The following is an 18,890-nucleotide window of genomic DNA, read 5'->3' on the forward strand; positions in this document are numbered from 1 at the left end:
ATTCTGGTGATGAAAGAACAAAGAAAGCAAAACACATTTCACTTGAAGAATACATGAAGAAAAAGGGATTAACTTACCACCCAGTTAAGCCAAAAATGTCAGAAGACACTGAGAACACAAATGAAATCAAAGTTGATTTAGTAAGCAGGAATGAAAAAGTAGCCAATGAAGGAGACCTTCATTGTAACATAGTGTTTTCAAATGAAAAGGAATCTCATTTAGATGTTTGTAAAGATACATGTGAAGAATCAGAAGGTTTGTTGATGGAGGGTAGTAGACATGAGCTAAAAAGTGACCATTTGGACAAAGATGTTGTAAAACAGTTAAACTTGTATAATGTGGAAGACACACAACAGTTTAATTGTGATGAATATGATCCAGAAAGTAATTTCTTACTTGACACTGATGGTATGACTGATGATAGTGATCATTCTCACTCACCTGATAATAATGAAGCTCACAAAGACGCATGTTTCGTGAAAAATTTACTTTTGGCAGTTAGTTTAATACATGACATTGTGGAAGATCAGAGGGAATACTGTTCTGCAAATGGGATTGAAATTCAAAACTGTAATTCAGAACAAGGCTATAGAAGGCAATTACAACATTCTTCACTGGATCAAAGGTCAGATTCATTACATAGTGATATCGAGGACTCTAATAGTAGCAGCCAAGGGGAAGAAGCTGAAAATTTTTCTTATACTGAAACTTTGAAAAACACTTACTCACCAGCTGCTACTGTAACTGATTGTGATCAGATGGAAATAGAGGAATCTGGCATTAGAGAACATCAGACAAGAAATGAAGACAATTCTGAATATGTTTCAAAGGCTAATGGAGAATTTTATGTGGTGGAAGAGCATTCTACAAGGGTGCTGTCAACTGATTGTAAGACCAAGAATTCCCTTAATCAGTCTGATGTTGAATCACATAGCCTTCAAGAGGAATGTTCTGAACCTGTAGATTGTATTGAAACAACTGCAGAAGAAAAAGATTTCACAGTCAAATATGAAATGAACGGTTTATTTATCAAGGAAAATGTTTTAACTGGTGACAAAAACTTAATTGAAAGTCTCTCAATATCATCCAGTAGTCCTCAATCGCAGATTCTGATGGAAACTTTAGATACAAATATGTTAGATGACACTGAAACTTGGTCTAAAAGAAAGAAGTCACATGTAGACAACAGTAAATGTCTTGAAAGTCCAGAAGTGATGAGAAAGTGTAAACTCAATAATGTTGAAACCAGCTATAAAGAGAAAATGAAAATGAAAGAGATGGTAGCAGATTGCGATGACATAAATGATAATAATGTTGAACTGTTTTATGAAAGTGATATAGATGATAAATCTCAAAATGAAGTAGCTTTAGTGCTTCAAATTAATACACAAGCAAATATTGAGGATCAAGTAAAATCAAGTGTGCAGTTAAAATCACCCCCATTTCTTGAAAAGATTGAAGATACTGAATCTAGAAGTTTGATGTTTGAAGACACCTCCAGTCAGGCAACTTTGCTGTCTTCAGAACCACCCAGCCTTAAACCAGAAAAGAAAATTGAAACTTTTAAAGAAAAACCTGATGTCTCATCATCACAACCACCTGGTTTGAAAAGATCAAAAAGACATTTCTTAGATATACTTGAAAATGAAGGAAGTTGTAGTGATATGTTAACTAAAACCAGTGAAAATTATTATGACAGTGGGAAAAAGAAGAAGAATACTGATGTTAATGAGAACTTTGGACGCCACATTTCAGATTTTATAAGTGATCAACAAGCGGCAACAAACATTGAGCTCCAAAATCTTTTTGATAAAAGCGAAAAGGGAGAAGTGACACTTTCAGAAATAAAATACTTATTGAAACCACCAGTTGAATTGAAGAGGTCCATTTCTTTAGCAACGTTATTAAAAGTAAAACTAGGACTCACTAAACTTTTGTCTGACATGGAGTGGCCTGGAAAACATAATTCTTCGTGCATGAAAAAAGATTCATTATCAGACTTTGCTAGGAGACAGCAATCTGACATGTTCCGGAAAGATTATAGCACATCATTTGAAGAGAGCTCAGGACAAGGAAACAAAGGTTGCAAGTAGTGATGGTGATGAAAATGAGACGTGTCAATCAATTACAAGTAATATCATGCAAATGTTAAAAAACTTTGAAAGCAAGGGATCTATTTCAGATATAATGTCAATGTTACTAAATGTCCTTGCAGAAAGTCTCGGATTTAGTGGAAAAAGCAGTAAGACAAACATAGATGTGGAATCTGAAGATTATAGTGAAGATTCTTCGTATGAAGATCTCCCAAACGTATCCCCAACAAAATGTGCCCTACAAGACTGTATGCAGAAAGAACTTCTTGCCAACTTTTTGGAACAAGGTGAACAACCACCTGCTCTTGATGACATTTCTACAGCAGAAGACAAAGACATGAATGAAAGTATTTTAAGCCATGAAAGCACCACAGATGACTTTGAAAATGTGTATCAAGTTAATGAACCTGCATATGTATTGTCTGAAGTAGACAATCACAGCACTCTGACCAAAATAAATAGGGAAGGGGACTGTGGCAAAATAGTTGCTCAGTCTTTTTATGATGCTGAACTTGCAGTAGAGCACACTACAGGGAATGCAACAGAAAAGAAGATACAAACACCAGAGAGCAGTAAGAGTGATAGGATGAATGATACATCTATATTGAAACAAGATGATCATATGCAAATCTCAGATGTGGTTCATAAAGAAAGTCAATATTCATCTGAATCAAAAGTGTTCAAGAGAATAACTGAGCTCAATTCAATAGAAAATTCTGATGACAATTCAACTGATTGTGATGATTATACTGTACCCTTCTCATTGTCCAAATTAAGTGGGAAGGTTGATGCCTGGGATATTAATTCTGATTACTACTCAGACACTGACTCCGACACAGAGAAGTTCTTTGAACATCAAGAAATGAAGACAACTCTGAAATTTTGTGGGAAAATAGGTGTGCAGTCTGAGTTAAAGATGCAGAATTCTGTTACTGATTTTAACAAATTACCAAGTTCGAGATCAAGCCGGAAATGCAAGTTGCAAAGAAATTCTGTCCAGTGACATAATTCAATCATTTCATGCAAACAGGCAAGATCTTGACAAAAATCAGACAGAAGACAACACAAGTTGCAAAAGTGATTACCAGGAAAAAGAAACTTCTTCTGAATTCAATGAATTGTCATCTGATTTATATGAAACTGTGGATGAAACTGATTGTGATTCCCCACTAAACGCTGATGATATTAGTCCTGGTGCTGAGATAAGTAGCTTAAATCATACAGTTGGACTAAACAATGATTATAAATGTGGTCAAAGTCAACACAAGGAATTGGGCATTAATAATAAATTTGCTGAAAACATTGTCACTGATATCAAATTATTTGATAACACTTCCGATCATCTTATTACCAATGTTCCTGTAATAACAATGATAATGCTGATACATCAGACTATTTAACTTCAAGAACTCTTCCTCAGTATCGTGTTAAAAATGAAATTAAAATGATAAATGCCTCCAAGTTTCACATTCCAAATGAAATTGAAGATACAAAAGCCATTGACATTGTGAAAACCATAGTCTGTATCAGTGTTGATAAAGATGTAGAAATTTCTCAACACGTAGCAGATGCTTATGATAATAAAAAAACAAATAACACAGATAACGGTCAATTCATCTCTAGTGCTAGTGGTGATGAAATATGTGACAAAAATATTGCTAAACATATGGGCATTGCTTATGATGATGAAGATGCGGATGACAATGATAATGCTCAAGACATGATGTGTGCTAGTGATGATGATGATGATGACAAATGTGACAATCTTGCTAAACATAGGGACATTGCTTATGCTGATAAAGATACAGATGACAATGATAATGCTCAAGACATGGCTGGTGCTGGTGATGATGATGAAAAATGTGACAATAATCTTCCTAAATATAGGGTAATTTCTTATGATGTTGAAGATACAGATGAAAATTATAATGCTAAACACATGGTTAGTGCTGTTGATAATAAAAATACAGATGATAATCATTATGTTTGCCACTTGGGCAGTGCTGAGGATTATAAAAATGTAGCAGGTAATGATGAAGTTGAAAATACAGACAACCAAGATAATGCTCAACAAATGGCTGGTGCTGGTTATTATGACAATAATCTTGCTAAACATACAAACAAAGCTTATGATGATGAAGATACAGATGACAAAGATAATACTCAACACACGGGTTCTGATAGTGATAATGAAAATCTTGATGGCAAAGATAAGGCTCAGCACATGGCTGGTGCTGGTGATGATAAAGATAAATATAAAAATATTGCCTTAGATGATGAAGATACAAATGAATATGATAATGCTGAACACATCGCTAGTGCTGGTGATGGGGAAAATACAGATGACAATCAGCCTGATTACAAGATGGGCAGTACTTATGATTGTAAAGGTGTTGATGATGTTGAAAATACTGATGACAAATATGATGCTCAAAACTTGGCTGGTGCTGGTGATGATGAAGATATGAGTGACAATAATCCGGCTATACATGCAGTCATTGCCAATGATGATGAAGTTACAGATTACCATGATAATGCTGAACAAGTGGCTAGTGCTGGTGATAATAAATACACAGATGACAATCATTATTTTAGCAATATGGGCTGTTCTGATCATTATAAACATACAGAAAACAAAGATTATGCTGAGCATAATATTACTGTAGATGGGAATGAATATCCTCACAACCAAGATACTACGGAAGATATAGTAAGAACCCATGAAAATAAACATATAGAATTCAAAGATAATGGTAAAACTACGGCTTGTGATGGTACTGATGACAAAGATAATGTAAAAAACAATGCTGCTGGTAATGGTGATATAGATGACAATAATGATACAAACAACACTGCTTCTACTTACAATTTTCAAAATGCTGATGAAATAGAGCAGAAAACACTTAATGTTAATGGCAAGCAGCCTCACCTCCATTCTAACAACAGTGAATTCTGTGATTCTGCAACTGAAGAGTTATTTTCTGATTGTGTTGAGCAGCCAAAATGTTCAACCCCCATACATAGTGTTTCAGTAACACTTTATGCCTCTGATGAGGCATCATACAAAAAGATCGATCAAGTTGAGTTTTCAGATGCCTTTGGGATTATTGATACAAGATGTGGGCAAGATTCATTAGATCAACCTGAAGATCAACCTGATATCACAAATACTGACGCAAAGAATGCTGACTATTGTAATGGAGATGAGAGAAATAATATGTTTGACCATCACCGCGAAAAAATACTTGTTGAAATCGGAGCTTCCTCTGTAGAACCAAATCATAGAGAAAAACAGACTTCACATTTTTTGAAGTACATGTCAAAACCTGTCACAAGAATGCTGAATGTAGAAGTTAAGCATTTCCATGAAGAAAATCAGCCAAAGATTTTGCCTTTAGAATCGACAATAAGATGTACACTTATGGATGATAATGATTCTCTTGACTCTAATTGTACTGTTTCATATTGTGAAGATCAAAATAATATGGTAAATGCGGCGGATTTTGAACATCTGTTGCCATTTAATACCATAGAATCAAAGGAAAGACAAGATATTGATAAAGAAATTTCTGACAGAAAATTAAGTAAAGTGGATAGAGATGTTAAGTTGAATTCTATAAATGACAGTAACTTCTGCAAAGACAAAAATGTTCATTATATGATAAAAGAAAGCAACAGCGCATACAACACAACAGCATCAGACAGTTCAGATATAGCTTCAGCTTTGTCCCAAAGGCCAACAAGCTCCAGAAATCTTGCTACATTGGATTTCAACATTGAAGATTATCAGCCAGGAGGTATTTTCTGTGAGTCAATAGCAGAAAAAGTTAAAAGAAAGCAGAGAGAAAGAGCATTGCCAGTAATCTACAATCCTTGGTTATATGACGGTTGTAGTAACAGTTCTAGAAAGACTATTCCAAAGAAAGAAATCAGTGTTTTCAGGAGTGCAATTTTGGAAAAACGGGCTCGAGAACGATCAGAATCACTGGACAAAGCCGAGGGTCCAGCAAGTAAAAAAATCAAACTGTCAAGCAAAACAGAATATGCACATGAAAAGAAGCATAGGTAGTACTCAGTTCACTCAATTCTTTCACATTTTTAATATAAGACCTTGTTCAGTTGAAATTGTAAGACTTTCAGATAGAACTATCGAAAGATATACCAGAAAAAGTAGAAAAAGGAAGATGGATGAAAATCTGTCCGACAGTAGACCTCCATTAAAGGTAAGGATCAAACTGAATCAAGTAAGGTATCCAATTATCTTGCATGAAAATTTCACAAAATCACCTATTTTTCCAGAACCTAGTGATGACAGTGACACAGATGATGATTTGAAAAACAGCATTACTGTTAATGCAGGTTTTTCCTGTAGCTCTAGTAAAAAATCACCAATGCACAGCAATACAGAACGGCAACCTATCAAGATCAAGATGAAAACATTGCTGACAAAAATGAATAGTTGTGATAAAGGAGAGGACTTAAGCTTAATGGATGGTGAGCAAAAAGCAAGTTTTGATGACATGAAGTGTAAAGAAAGGGCTGATGTACACTTTTATATAAGTGATAGCGAATCAGAACCAGAACCAATTTCCCATGGTAATGTGATTTTTGAAACCAACAGCAACAGTGAATCCAGTTCATCAGTCAACTCTGATTCTGAAGATGAAATACAAGGAACAATAGAAAACATTCTAGATTCAAGGGATGGTGATAAGGAACAGTGTGATAAACATGGTAACAACCATAAAAGTGCACAGATTCAAGTACCTGACGAACATTTGTCTGATTACGATGATGACTCAGGGAATTGAAAATTATTGCTCTGGTGAAACTTATTCACGCAAGACAAAGGAAATAAGACAGCATCATGACAATGCTATTACCTTGGTGAGAACTTCCCTGGACCTCAGTGAGTCTGAATCTGATGACAATATGGACCTATCAAATGATATTTCCAAACAGGAGCCTTATTATTCAGTCTGTAGTAACCAAGTGAGTGAAGCTGTTGAAAACCTAAAGTTTGATTCTTTTAAAAAGTCTGAGTATTCAAATACAGAAGAAGGCGGTGATATTTACTATACTGCAGAAATTGTTCAAAATGACTTTGAACTAAAAGATGCTGTTGTGTATATTGAATCAGAGAAAATTATTCAAGAAGCTATTATTGAACATGAACCTGAATTATATGGGGTAGCAGAAAACCAAGTTGTGTCTACAAGCTTCTCTGATAGGGTTGAAACTGTTGAAGACGTTATTGAAATTGCTGATGAAGAGGTTGGTGTTAAGGAAACATTTGCAACATCTAGATGTGGTACTGGATCTGATGTCAGTGAACTAGTTGATGACATGCCAACCTCAAAATACTTGTATGGGATTAGCGTAGATTCTCCTATTTCACAAAACATGGAAACTCTTGTGTCTGAAAGTTCTGATGTTCTGAGTTTAGAATGTGAAGTGGTGTACGATGAGTTTACAGTGACCTGATGTTGGTAAATGGTTTACAGTTAGTCCATACCCTTACATGATCTGGAAAAACATTAACTGTAAGACATTTATAAATGTTAGAAAGGTCAACAATCTATACAAGATTGATGGTAGATAAAAATGTAATTTGTTTTGAATATTTTTGGAGCAAAGCCTTGATTCTAACATGATTAAAGATTGTAGAAACATTTGTCTGTTGAATGTTTTGATCAATTGCATTACATCTTTGTGCATAGGATAATCCATGTTGAAATTTATCCTTTTGGCGACCAATTTGCATGCCTCCAGATCGAATGAGCAGGGATATATTGTTTTTGGCCTGTCTGTCTGTCATTCTATGTGTGTGTCTGTCCTAAAACATTAACCTTGCTCATAAAATGAAAACTCTTGGGTCTATGTTCTTTAAACTTCACATGTGCATGCATCTCATTGAGATCTACAATCAAATCCGGTTTGAGGTCAATAGGTCAAAGGTCAAGGTCACTGTGACCTTTACATTCAAAATATAACCTTGTTTTTAAAATAAACTTTGTTAACACTCTGTTTGCCACATTTATGACTCAATCTTGATGAAACTTGGTCATATAATGTATATATATATCTTGACACAATCTTGGTACAGTTTTATTCTGTGTCAGTGGTATAAAAAAACTTGTTACTTTTCTGGAGAAAACAATTGGGTCAAAAACTAGATCTTCAGGGAAAGTCTACAGCAATTGGTGCCCCTGAACCCAGGTGAGCACTTAAGGGCCATCATGGCTCTCTTATTATTTTGTGTACACTTTCAAGCATAAAAATTAGTTAGTCAATGATGTTTATGACATTCTGTAATACATTTTTAAACATGAGTACTGTTATAGTTTCTGTCAGTCAAACAGTTAAATTATTGTTCAGCTCACCTCAGCACAAAGTGCTAATGGTGACCTATTGTCGTCAGTATATGTCTGTTGTTTGTCTTTTTACCACTCTAGAGGCCACAGTTTTCATCCTGATCAGAATGTCTATTTAAACAAGGTTAAATTTGGGCAATATATGCCTAAAAAAGTCACTATGCAAAGTGTGGTAAAAAACTTTAACCAGGTCAAGTCTTTGATGATTGTTGTACCTTGCACTTAAGTGAGCGCTTTCATGGCTGTCTTGTTCAGTTTTATTAGTTTCTTAGTTTCCGTAGTTAAATGCACTATCTAGTCATTATGTTAAACCTCTCTGTGATCATAAAACAGAATGTTCTTTAAATGGTTAGCAATGGTATTTCTTGCACAGGCTATGGATGCCACATGTATTTATTGTTCAGATTTAAAATGTTAAATAGTTTATACTCGGATCTATAGATGTTATGTCCCCTATTTATCAGTCTAATTTTGTTAGTAAATAATCACTGTGATCCTCATGTACAGATTTACTAATACTGTTGAATAACCATGCTGTGCTAATACAGATACAAAACCACTGGTGGTCAAGAATAACTTGTCTATTGTGCCACTGATTTTTGTAATTATATCTTGATACATCAAGAATTTGACTTATATTTTGTTAAGCCTTGGTTTAGATTTTGTGTTGTTGTTTTTTGTTAAACATTTCTCAAGCAAAATTGAGTGCTGTTTTTTTCTGCAGATAATGTTCAGTATTTGTTGTGGTTGCAATGTTTAATTCAAGTGGGTTTGAAATCAACATGCATATTATGTGGATATGGTATTTGCTTGCTCGGTTTAATTTCTGAATCATAATTATCCAAGAACTGCAAAATATATTTTTTTCATAGTTATAAATTGTACATGTGATGGTATATCTTGGGTGATTAAGAGTATGATAGGTCAATGTGTGTCATTTGTACAAAATGTATAGGCTTGTGTGAAACTGGATCATGCTCAGCTGGTTTATTTTTACAATGATATGAGTATAGATATAACTAAGTTTTAAATAATGTCAAAATTATCAGAAAATATACTTCCTTATTATATATCAATCCTTTACTTCTACATCATCAAAATCATAAATCACTTAATTATTTTGAATTCATAGATGTACATGCAAAATCAACCCATGGAGCACATTGAGGATAAAAGTTTTGAAATGATCAACTGTACATTTTCTTATAATTTTCTAAATGTGAAACATTCCATTATTTAAATTATTTGTCTGATTTGAAGTATTGGTTAGGATTATATATTCATGATTGTCATTTATTAGAGAAATCCTGATGTATCTTTAAATGTTTAGACTGTTTCTTCCTAGAAGTAGTTATACATATGGTTTTTTATAAGTTTTTAATGGGTTCTTACAATCCATTGATATATGTTAGCAAATTAAATGTTGTATCATGTTTTTTTTAGTTAAAAGTTCTGTGTATTGTTCTGTATTAAATATATTTTATCAATTGGTTTTCCTTTGTGGTTTTGAAATGTTTATTCATTTATATTGATTATTAATGAAACTTCATGCAAATATTTGATTGTAAAGGATCTTAAATGTTTTATATAATTGCACTTGCAAATAAAATCTTGTAAAATTTTAGTTTTGTGTCTTATGTATATCAATCATGGTATGTAATGTTAAGTGCACGTTGTTTATAATATTTTATGTTTAAATAGGTCACCAGTTAGCCAAGTAGTTTTTTAGCTCATCTATTTTTTGAAAAAAAAATTATGAGCTATTGTCATCACCTTGGCGTCGGCGTCGGCGTTGGCGTTGGCGTCCGGTTAAGTTTTGCGTTTAGGTCCACTTTTCTCAGAAAGTATAAATGCTATTGCATTCAAACTTGGTACACTTACTTACTATCATGAGGGGACTGGGCAGGCAAAGTTAGATAACTCTGGCGTGCATTTTAACAGAATTATGTGCCCTTTTTATACTTAGAAAATTGAAAAGTTTGGTTAAGTTTTGCGTTTAGGTCCACTTTTCTCAGTGAGTATCAATGCTATTGCATTCAAACTTGTTACACTTACTTACTATCATGAGGGGACTGGGCAGGCAAAGTTAGATAACTCTGGCATGCATTTTGACAGAATTATGTGCCCTTTTTATACTTAGAAAATTGAAAATTTTGGTTAAGTTTTGTGTTTAGGTCCATTTTATTCCTTAAGCATCAAAGCTATTGCTTTCATACTTGCAACACATACTAACTTTCATAAGGGGACTGTGCAGGCAAAGTAATGTAACTCTGACTGGCATTTTGACAGAATTATGTGCCCTTTTTATACTTAGAAAATTGAAAATTTGATTAAGTGTTGTGTTTTTAGGTCCACTTTATTCCTACAGTATCAAACCTATTGCTTTCATACTTGCAACACTTATTAACTATCATAAGGGGACCGTGCAGGCAAAGTTATGTAACTCTGACTGGCATTTGGACGGAATTATGGGCCCTTTATACTTAGAAAATTGAAAATTTGGTTAAGATTTATGTTTTGGTCCACTTTACCCCTAAAGTATCATAGATATTGCTTTCATACTTGGAACACTCAAAAACTATCATAAGGGTACAGTAAAAGGACAAGTTGCATAACTCTGGTTGTCATTGTTACGGAATTATGGCCCTTTTTTGACTAAGTAACTTTTAATATATGGTTAAATTTTGTGTTTCGATCCACTTTACTTCTTAAGTATCAGGGCTATTGCTTTCAAACTTCAAATACTTTCATGCTATCATGAGGTTACTGTACCTGGCAAGTTGAATTTTACCTTGACCTTTGAATGACCTTGACTCTCAAGGTCAAATTATTAAATTTTGCTAAAATTGCCATAACTTCTTTATTTATGATTAGATTTGATTGATACTTTGACGAAACTACTCTTACCTGACATACCACAATAGACTCCACCCAAACCGTCCCCCGTGCCCTCCCCCCCTCCCCCCCCCGTATTTTTTTTTTTTTTTTTATAAGATCATCTCACAAATGACCACCACAACCTCACACTATACCCCCACCCCCCCCCCCCCAATTTTGTTTTTTTTAATTTTTTTTTTTTTTTTTTTTTTTTTAAGATCATCTCACAAATGACCACCACACCCTCACACTATACCCCACCCCCCCCCCCAATTTTTTTTTAAACGGTTATGTTTGAAATACCGTCCAACCATCGCACCCAAAAAATCCCCCCCCCCCCCATCGCCCATCGCCCTTCCCCCCACCCTCCCACCCCCCCCCCCCCGCCCCCGATTTTTTTTTTTTTTTTCGCTTTTTTGGAAGATAATGTAATAAATGTCCACAACCCCACACTATACACCCCTCTTCACTCCACCCCTCCCTCCTTTCTGATTGAAAATAAGAGTCCGTTCACCTTTAAAAAGAAAATAGATGAGCGGTCTGCACCCGCAAGGCGGTGCTCTTGTTTTATTTGTAACAACTTGGCCCTCTATCGGTATAATGCTCGGGCCAATTACCATTGAGCAGAATAATCCCTCTGTCCCTTCGACAATAGATTGCTTTTGAAAAGTGCAGTCAAACATTGTGTTCACTTTATACATTGTAACTTCTTAACATGAGCATTTATACCTCCATAACCTGCACACAGTCAAAGCAGTTTCGTATCCTCTCTGTTTTTAATAACTCCAAAATTGAACTTTTTTTTACAGTACCCATACATCTTTCTTATAAATCACCACTGGACTATACCGGTATGTAAATCGTATATAAATATAGGTTTTTAAATCATTTTAGTATTAATTTGTACTGATTAACGCAACTTCCTGGACATTAAACTGATTATGTGTTGAGTGTTACTATGCCCCCCTTCGAAGAAGAGGGGGTATATTGCTTTGCTCATGTCGGTCTGTCGGTCCGTCCACCAGGTGGTTGTCAGATGTTAACTCAAGAACGCTTGGGCCTAGGATCATGAAACTTCATAGGTACATTGATCATGACTCGCAGATGACCCCTATTGATTTTGAGGTCACTATGTCAAGGTCACGGTGACCGGAAATAGTAAAATGGTTTTTGGATGATAACTCAAGAATGCATACGCGGCGAACAGGGCGAACTCTGAACAATATAACTGAAGCAACTGGTCTGTTATCCTAAATCTATAATTATCAGTCCAATGAAACATCATCCTTTGAGTAAAATAAAGTGGATCAGTAAAAATATTATCAGAATATGATTTTTTTTGTATATTTTGTATATTAAATATTGTGTTAATGTTTAATTTTGTTGATTAATATAAATATAAGCAGGACAGGGGAGGTAATACACTATTATATCTTTCTTATATACAGGGGAAACAAATGCAATAAGTTAAAATTTCATGTTTAATGAATAGAGGATATCACCCCCCCCCCCCCCCCCAATTTTTTTTTAAACATCATCTAATAAATTACCACACCCCACATTAAATCCCCCTCTCACCTCTAACCCCCCCCACCCCCCTACCCCCCCAGCCCCCATTTTTTTTTAACATCTAATAAATAACCCCACCCCACATTATACCCCCCCTCTCACTCCCCCCTACCCCCCCCCCAATATTTTTTTTAAACATCTAATAAATTACCACATCCCACATTATACCCCCCTCTCACTCCCTCCTACCCCCCAACCCCTCACCCCCCACCGTGCCCCCCCCAAATTTTTTTTTTAACATCTAATAAATTACCCCACCCCACATTATTACCCCCTCTCACCCCCCACCCCCCTACTCCCCCCCACCCCCCCAATTTTTTTTAAACATCTAATAAATTACCACACCCCACATTATACCCCCCTCTTGCCCCCCTACCCCCCCCCCCCCCACCCCCCATTTTTTTTTTAAACATCTTATAAATTACCACACCCCACAGTATACCCCCCTCTCACCCCCTACCCCCCCCCCACACCCCCTACCCCCCCTACACTCCCCACCCCACCCCAAAAAAAAATTAAACATCTAATAAATAACCCCACCCCACATTATTACCCCTCTCACCCCACCCCCCCCCCCCCCTACCCCCCCCCCCCCCCCCGCAATTTTTTTTTTAAACATCTAATAAATTACCCCACCCCACCTTATTACCCCCTCTCACCCCCCCCCTTACTCCCCCCCCCCCCCCCCAATTTTTTTTAAACATCTAATAAATTACCCCACCCCACATTATTACCCCCTCTCACCCCCATACTCCCCCCACCCACCCCCCCCCATTTTTTTTTAAACATTAATAAATAACCACACCCCACATTATTTTCCCCTCTCACCCCCACTCCCCCCCCCCACCCCCCCCCCCATTTTTTTTTTTTAAACATCTTATAAATTACCCCACCCCACATTATTACCCCCTCTCACCCCCAACCCCCCCACCCCCCCCCCCAAATTATTTGTTTTTAAACATCTAATAAATTACCCCCCCCCCATTATTACCCCCCTCTCACCCCCCTACCCCCACACCCCCCCAATTTTTTTTTTTTTTAAACATTAATAAATTACCACACCCCACATTATTACCCCCTCTCACCCCCCAACCCCCCCTACCCCGTACCCCCCCCCCCCAATTTTTTTTTAAACATCTTATAAATTACCACACCCCACATCATACCCCCCTTTCACCTCGCCCTACCCCCCCCACCCCCCTACCCCCCCCCCACCCCCCTACCCCCCCCCCAAAAAAAAAACACAACAACAATGGTTTCAAGATGATAACTTACATTAGGTCAAAGGTCAATGTCACAGTGACAAAAAACGTATTCACACAATGGCTGCCACTACAACTGACAGCCCATATGGGGGGCATGCATGTTTTACAAACAGCCCTTGTTTTATATGGAACTGCTTGTTTTCTTCCATTAGTTGAATAGTGTTGAACACTTCATGACATGCGCTCATGTTTTGTTTTTTTTCACTTAAAGGGGCCTTTTCACAGATTTTGGCATTTTTTTAACTTATTCATTAAATGCTTTATGTTGATAAATGTAAACATTGGATCGTAAAAGCTCCAGTAAAAAATCAAGAATAAAATTAAAAAAAGGAAAAGAACATTGCCCGGAGCAGGTTTCGAACCAGTGACCCCTGGTGTCCTGCCAGAGTCCTGAAGTAAAAACGCTTTAGCCTACTGAGCTATTCCGCCGAGTACACATACTTGACGTATTTTATACCTTATATAAGCAATCTTCGTAGTTTCACAAAATTTAACGACAAAAACAGAACTCTCCAAATTATTCAATCGTTTCGCGTTGCAACGCTTTATAATTTTTAGGTTTTAAAATCGTCAAAAGATGCATATAATGGCTATATTAGACCATGGTAAATGTTCAGTATTACTGTTTCCTCACAAATATCATAACTAAAACGAAAATTTGCGAATCTGAAACAACTTTTTTCAATTTTGTCAATTTACCAAAGCGTGAAAAGATCCCTTTAAATCATTAACAAATCAATAAATTTATCATACCACCATATTGATATCTGCCTAGTATAATATTGCCCGATATATTTTTAGCTCACCTGAGCACAACGTGCTCATGATGAGCTTTTGTGATCGCCTTTTGTCTGTCGCGCAGGGTCAACATTTTGCCTTGTGAACACTCTAGAGGCCACATTTATTGTCCGATCTTCATGAAACTTGGTCAGAACATTTGTCCTATTGATAACTCGACGGTTCAAAACTGGGTGATGCTGGGTCATAAACTAGGTCACTAGGTAAAAAAAAAGAAAATCCTTGTGAACACTGTAGAAGTCACATTTGATGCCCAATCTTCATGTCAAAATGTTTGTCTAAATGATATGTTGGTTTAGTTCAAAAATGGTTCCGGTCCATTGAAAAACATGGCCACAAGGGGGCGTGGCAGTATTCCTTATAATGGCTATAGAGAAACCTTGTGAACACTAGAAGTCACAATTTTTGCCCAATCATTATGGAACTTGGTCAAAACAATGGTTTCATTGATATCTCGGACGAGTTCGAAAATGGTCCAGATCGGGGAAAAACATGGCCGCCAGGGGGCGGGGCAGTTTTCTCTATATTTCCTTATATGGCTATAGTAAAACCTTGTTAACACTCCAGAGGCCACATTTATTTTCCAATCTTCATGAAACTTGCTCAGAAGATTTGTCCCGATGATATCTAGGATGAGTTAAAAAATGGTAACATTTGCTTGAAAAACATGGCTGCCAAGGGGTGGGGCATTTTTCCTTATTTGGCTATAGTAAAACCTTGTGAACACTCTAGAGGCCACATTTATTGTCCAATCTTCATGAAATTAGGTCAGAAGATTGGTCTCAATGATATCTTGGATGAGTTCAAAAATGGTTACGTTTGCTTGAAAAACATGGCTGCCAAGGGGCGGGGCATTTTTCCTTATATGGCTATATGTGGCTATAGTTAAATCTTGTTAACACTCTAGAGGTCACATTTATTGTCCAATCTTCATGAAATTTGGTCAGAAGATTCATCCCAATAATATCTTGGACAAGTTCGAAAATGATGCCGGTTGGTTGGAAAACATGGCCGCCAGGGGGCGGGTCATATTTCCTTATATGGCTATGGTAAAACCTTGTAAACACTCTAGAGGCCACATTTATTGTCCAATCTTCATGAAATTTGGTCAGAAGATTTGTCTTATTGATATCTTGGAGGAGTTCGAAAATGGTTATGTTTGCTAAAAAAACATGGCTGTCAAGGGGCGGGGCATTTTTCCTTATATTTCTCTAGTAAAATCTTGTTAACACTCTAGAGGCCACATTTATAGTCCGATTTCCATGAAACTCGGTTAGAAGATTCATCCCAATAATATCTTGGAGGAGTTCAAAAATGATGCTGGTTGGTTGAAAAACATGGCCACCACGGGGGCGGGACATTTTTCCTTATATGGCTAGAGTAAAACCTTGTTAACACTCTAGAGGTCACATTTATTTTCCGATCATCATGAAACTTGGTCATAAGATTTTTCCCAATGATATCTTAGATGAGTTTGAAATGGTTTTGGCTGCTTTAAAAACATGGCCACCAGGGGGCGGGGCATTTTTCCTTATATGGCTTTATATGGCTATAGTAAAACCTTGTTGACACTCTAGAGGCCTCATTTATTGTCCAATCTTCATGAAATTTGGTCAGAAGATTGGTCTCACTGATATCTCAGATGAGTTTGAAAATAATTATGTTTGCTTGAAAAACATGGCTTCCAAGGGGCGGGGCATTTTTCCTTACATGGCTATAGTAAAATCTTGTTAACACTCCAGAGGCCACATTTACTGTCCAATCTTCATGAAACTTGGTCAGAAGATTCATTCAGATAATATCTTGGACGAGTTCAAAAATGATGCCGGTTGGTTGAAAAACATGGCTGCCAGGGGGCGGGGCATTTTTCCTTATATGGCTATAGTCAAACCTTGTTAACACTCTAGAGGCCACATTTATTTTCCAATCTTCATGAAACTTGGTCAGAAGATTTGTCCCAATAATATCTTGTTATCTCAGGTGAGCTACTTTGGGCCTTTCAGGCCCTCTTGTTTTATATCATGGTCAACAGGAAGTTCTTATATCAGTCATGTGTTGAGGATGGTCATATTACTCAGAATTAACTAAAAAGTAATATTTGTTAGTAAAATCGAATCAGATTCAACAAAACAAACAATTTGATACCCAGATGTACACATGTAATATATTTTAAACACAAAATGCAACACAAACAGCAAAAAACATATTTTTAGAAATATTAAGCGCACGTGCTCAAGTCGTCGTCATTAACATGTCAAACAACAAGTCATATTCTTTCCTACTAAACTGCTTTTTTTAGCGATTTTTTTCATTATTTCTGTAAAATTGGGGACGTACTAGAGGTATGATAAACAGAAAAACAGATTACTGCCTGATCTTTCTGTTATATATCAGGGCCAGCAGGAATAAAATAACAGCTCGGCAAGTCTCGCTGTTATATTACTCTAAGCCGCGCCGCCGCGTGCCTGATATATGACAAAAAGATCAGGCAGTAACCTCTTATTCTCTATATACGTGGTCAACTTTTAAAAATTTACCATTCAATAAAGGCAACTATTTACATCTTGATGAAACTTGGTCAGACTGTTTATCTTTATCATATCAAGGAAAACTTTGAATCTGAGTCACAGGTTTCCAAAGCATGGTCATCAGGTAGTCTTAGAAATACCTGTAACCACTATAGAGACCATATTTATGACTCAATATTGATGACATTTGGTTTGAATCTTTATATTGACAATATTCTAAGTAATTATTAATGTTAGAGTCTTTATCAAGTGCATCTAAACACAAGGGCACCACAAGTGATACCGTATTAGGCAAACTAGGCCAATATTACCACTCCATAGGTCTCATTTATGACTCAAACTTTATGAAAATTGGTCAGATTCTCCTTTGCAATGTCTTTACCAAAATCAAACTGGATCAACTGCAAAAACTACTACAGAGACACATTAAAACTTGTTATTGACGCCTTTCAGTGTAAATGTGGGAGCAAAGGTGAATGGGTATCTTACATATTTTTTATCAGGATTATGGCCTCAGTTGACATAATACATACATTGTCACACAAACCTTTCTGGTGAATTTTCCCAATACTTCAACTACATGTATCACATTTCCTAATGTAAATGATACATTAAAGTCAATATGAGCCGTATAACTTAAAAATCTTAGAAGCCAAAAAGTTCACAGGACTGAGTTCTTTTCAGTATTTAATATGGTATTGCAGACCTGTTTACTTCTACGGATTCGCCGTAGTTACTACGGATTCTTTGGCTAAACTATGCACTACGGATTTGTACTGAAAAACTACGGATCTGTTGATTAAAATGGTAAAATTTCGGTTTTTAATCGTACTTTCGCTTATTTTCGGTCATGGCGGGAAATTTATCAATTATAATCATTTTGGCGCTAGTTAAATTTCAAGCCTTCCGGGGACAATGCAGAATACTAGTATCAGAGACCCTGATGTTGGCATTTTAAACATTGTGAGTTCTTCCAAACAGCGCGGTACAGAATCAAAAGCCGATATTGACATTCCAAAGAAAAAAGTTGCTAAAACAAACTCTCAAAAGTACAAAGAAAGTTATAGAGAATACTGGTCATGCCTGGGGCCGTCCTTAAAAGGAAAAACGAACGTTCACTGTTCAACATGTAACATTGACTTTTCGTGTGCTCATGAGTCATGGAGGCAATAATGACTAAGAGACACATTGACTCGCAGGGCCACATTAATTAGAAGAAGATCAAATCTTCAAATAAAGACATTTTCACTATGATGCGAGGATCTAGCTTCGAGAAGGACTTGAAAATACCAATGCGGAGATTATTATGTGCAAGTTTATTGCACAGATCAACTTGTCTCTATCAACGGCCTTGACTGAAACACTGAAAGTTATATTTCCCGATTT

The sequence above is a fragment of the Dreissena polymorpha genome, chromosome 1 (genome assembly GCF_020536995.1).
Source record: "Dreissena polymorpha isolate Duluth1 chromosome 1, UMN_Dpol_1.0, whole genome shotgun sequence".
NCBI classification, from domain to species: Eukaryota; Metazoa; Mollusca; class Bivalvia; order Myida; family Dreissenidae; genus Dreissena; species Dreissena polymorpha.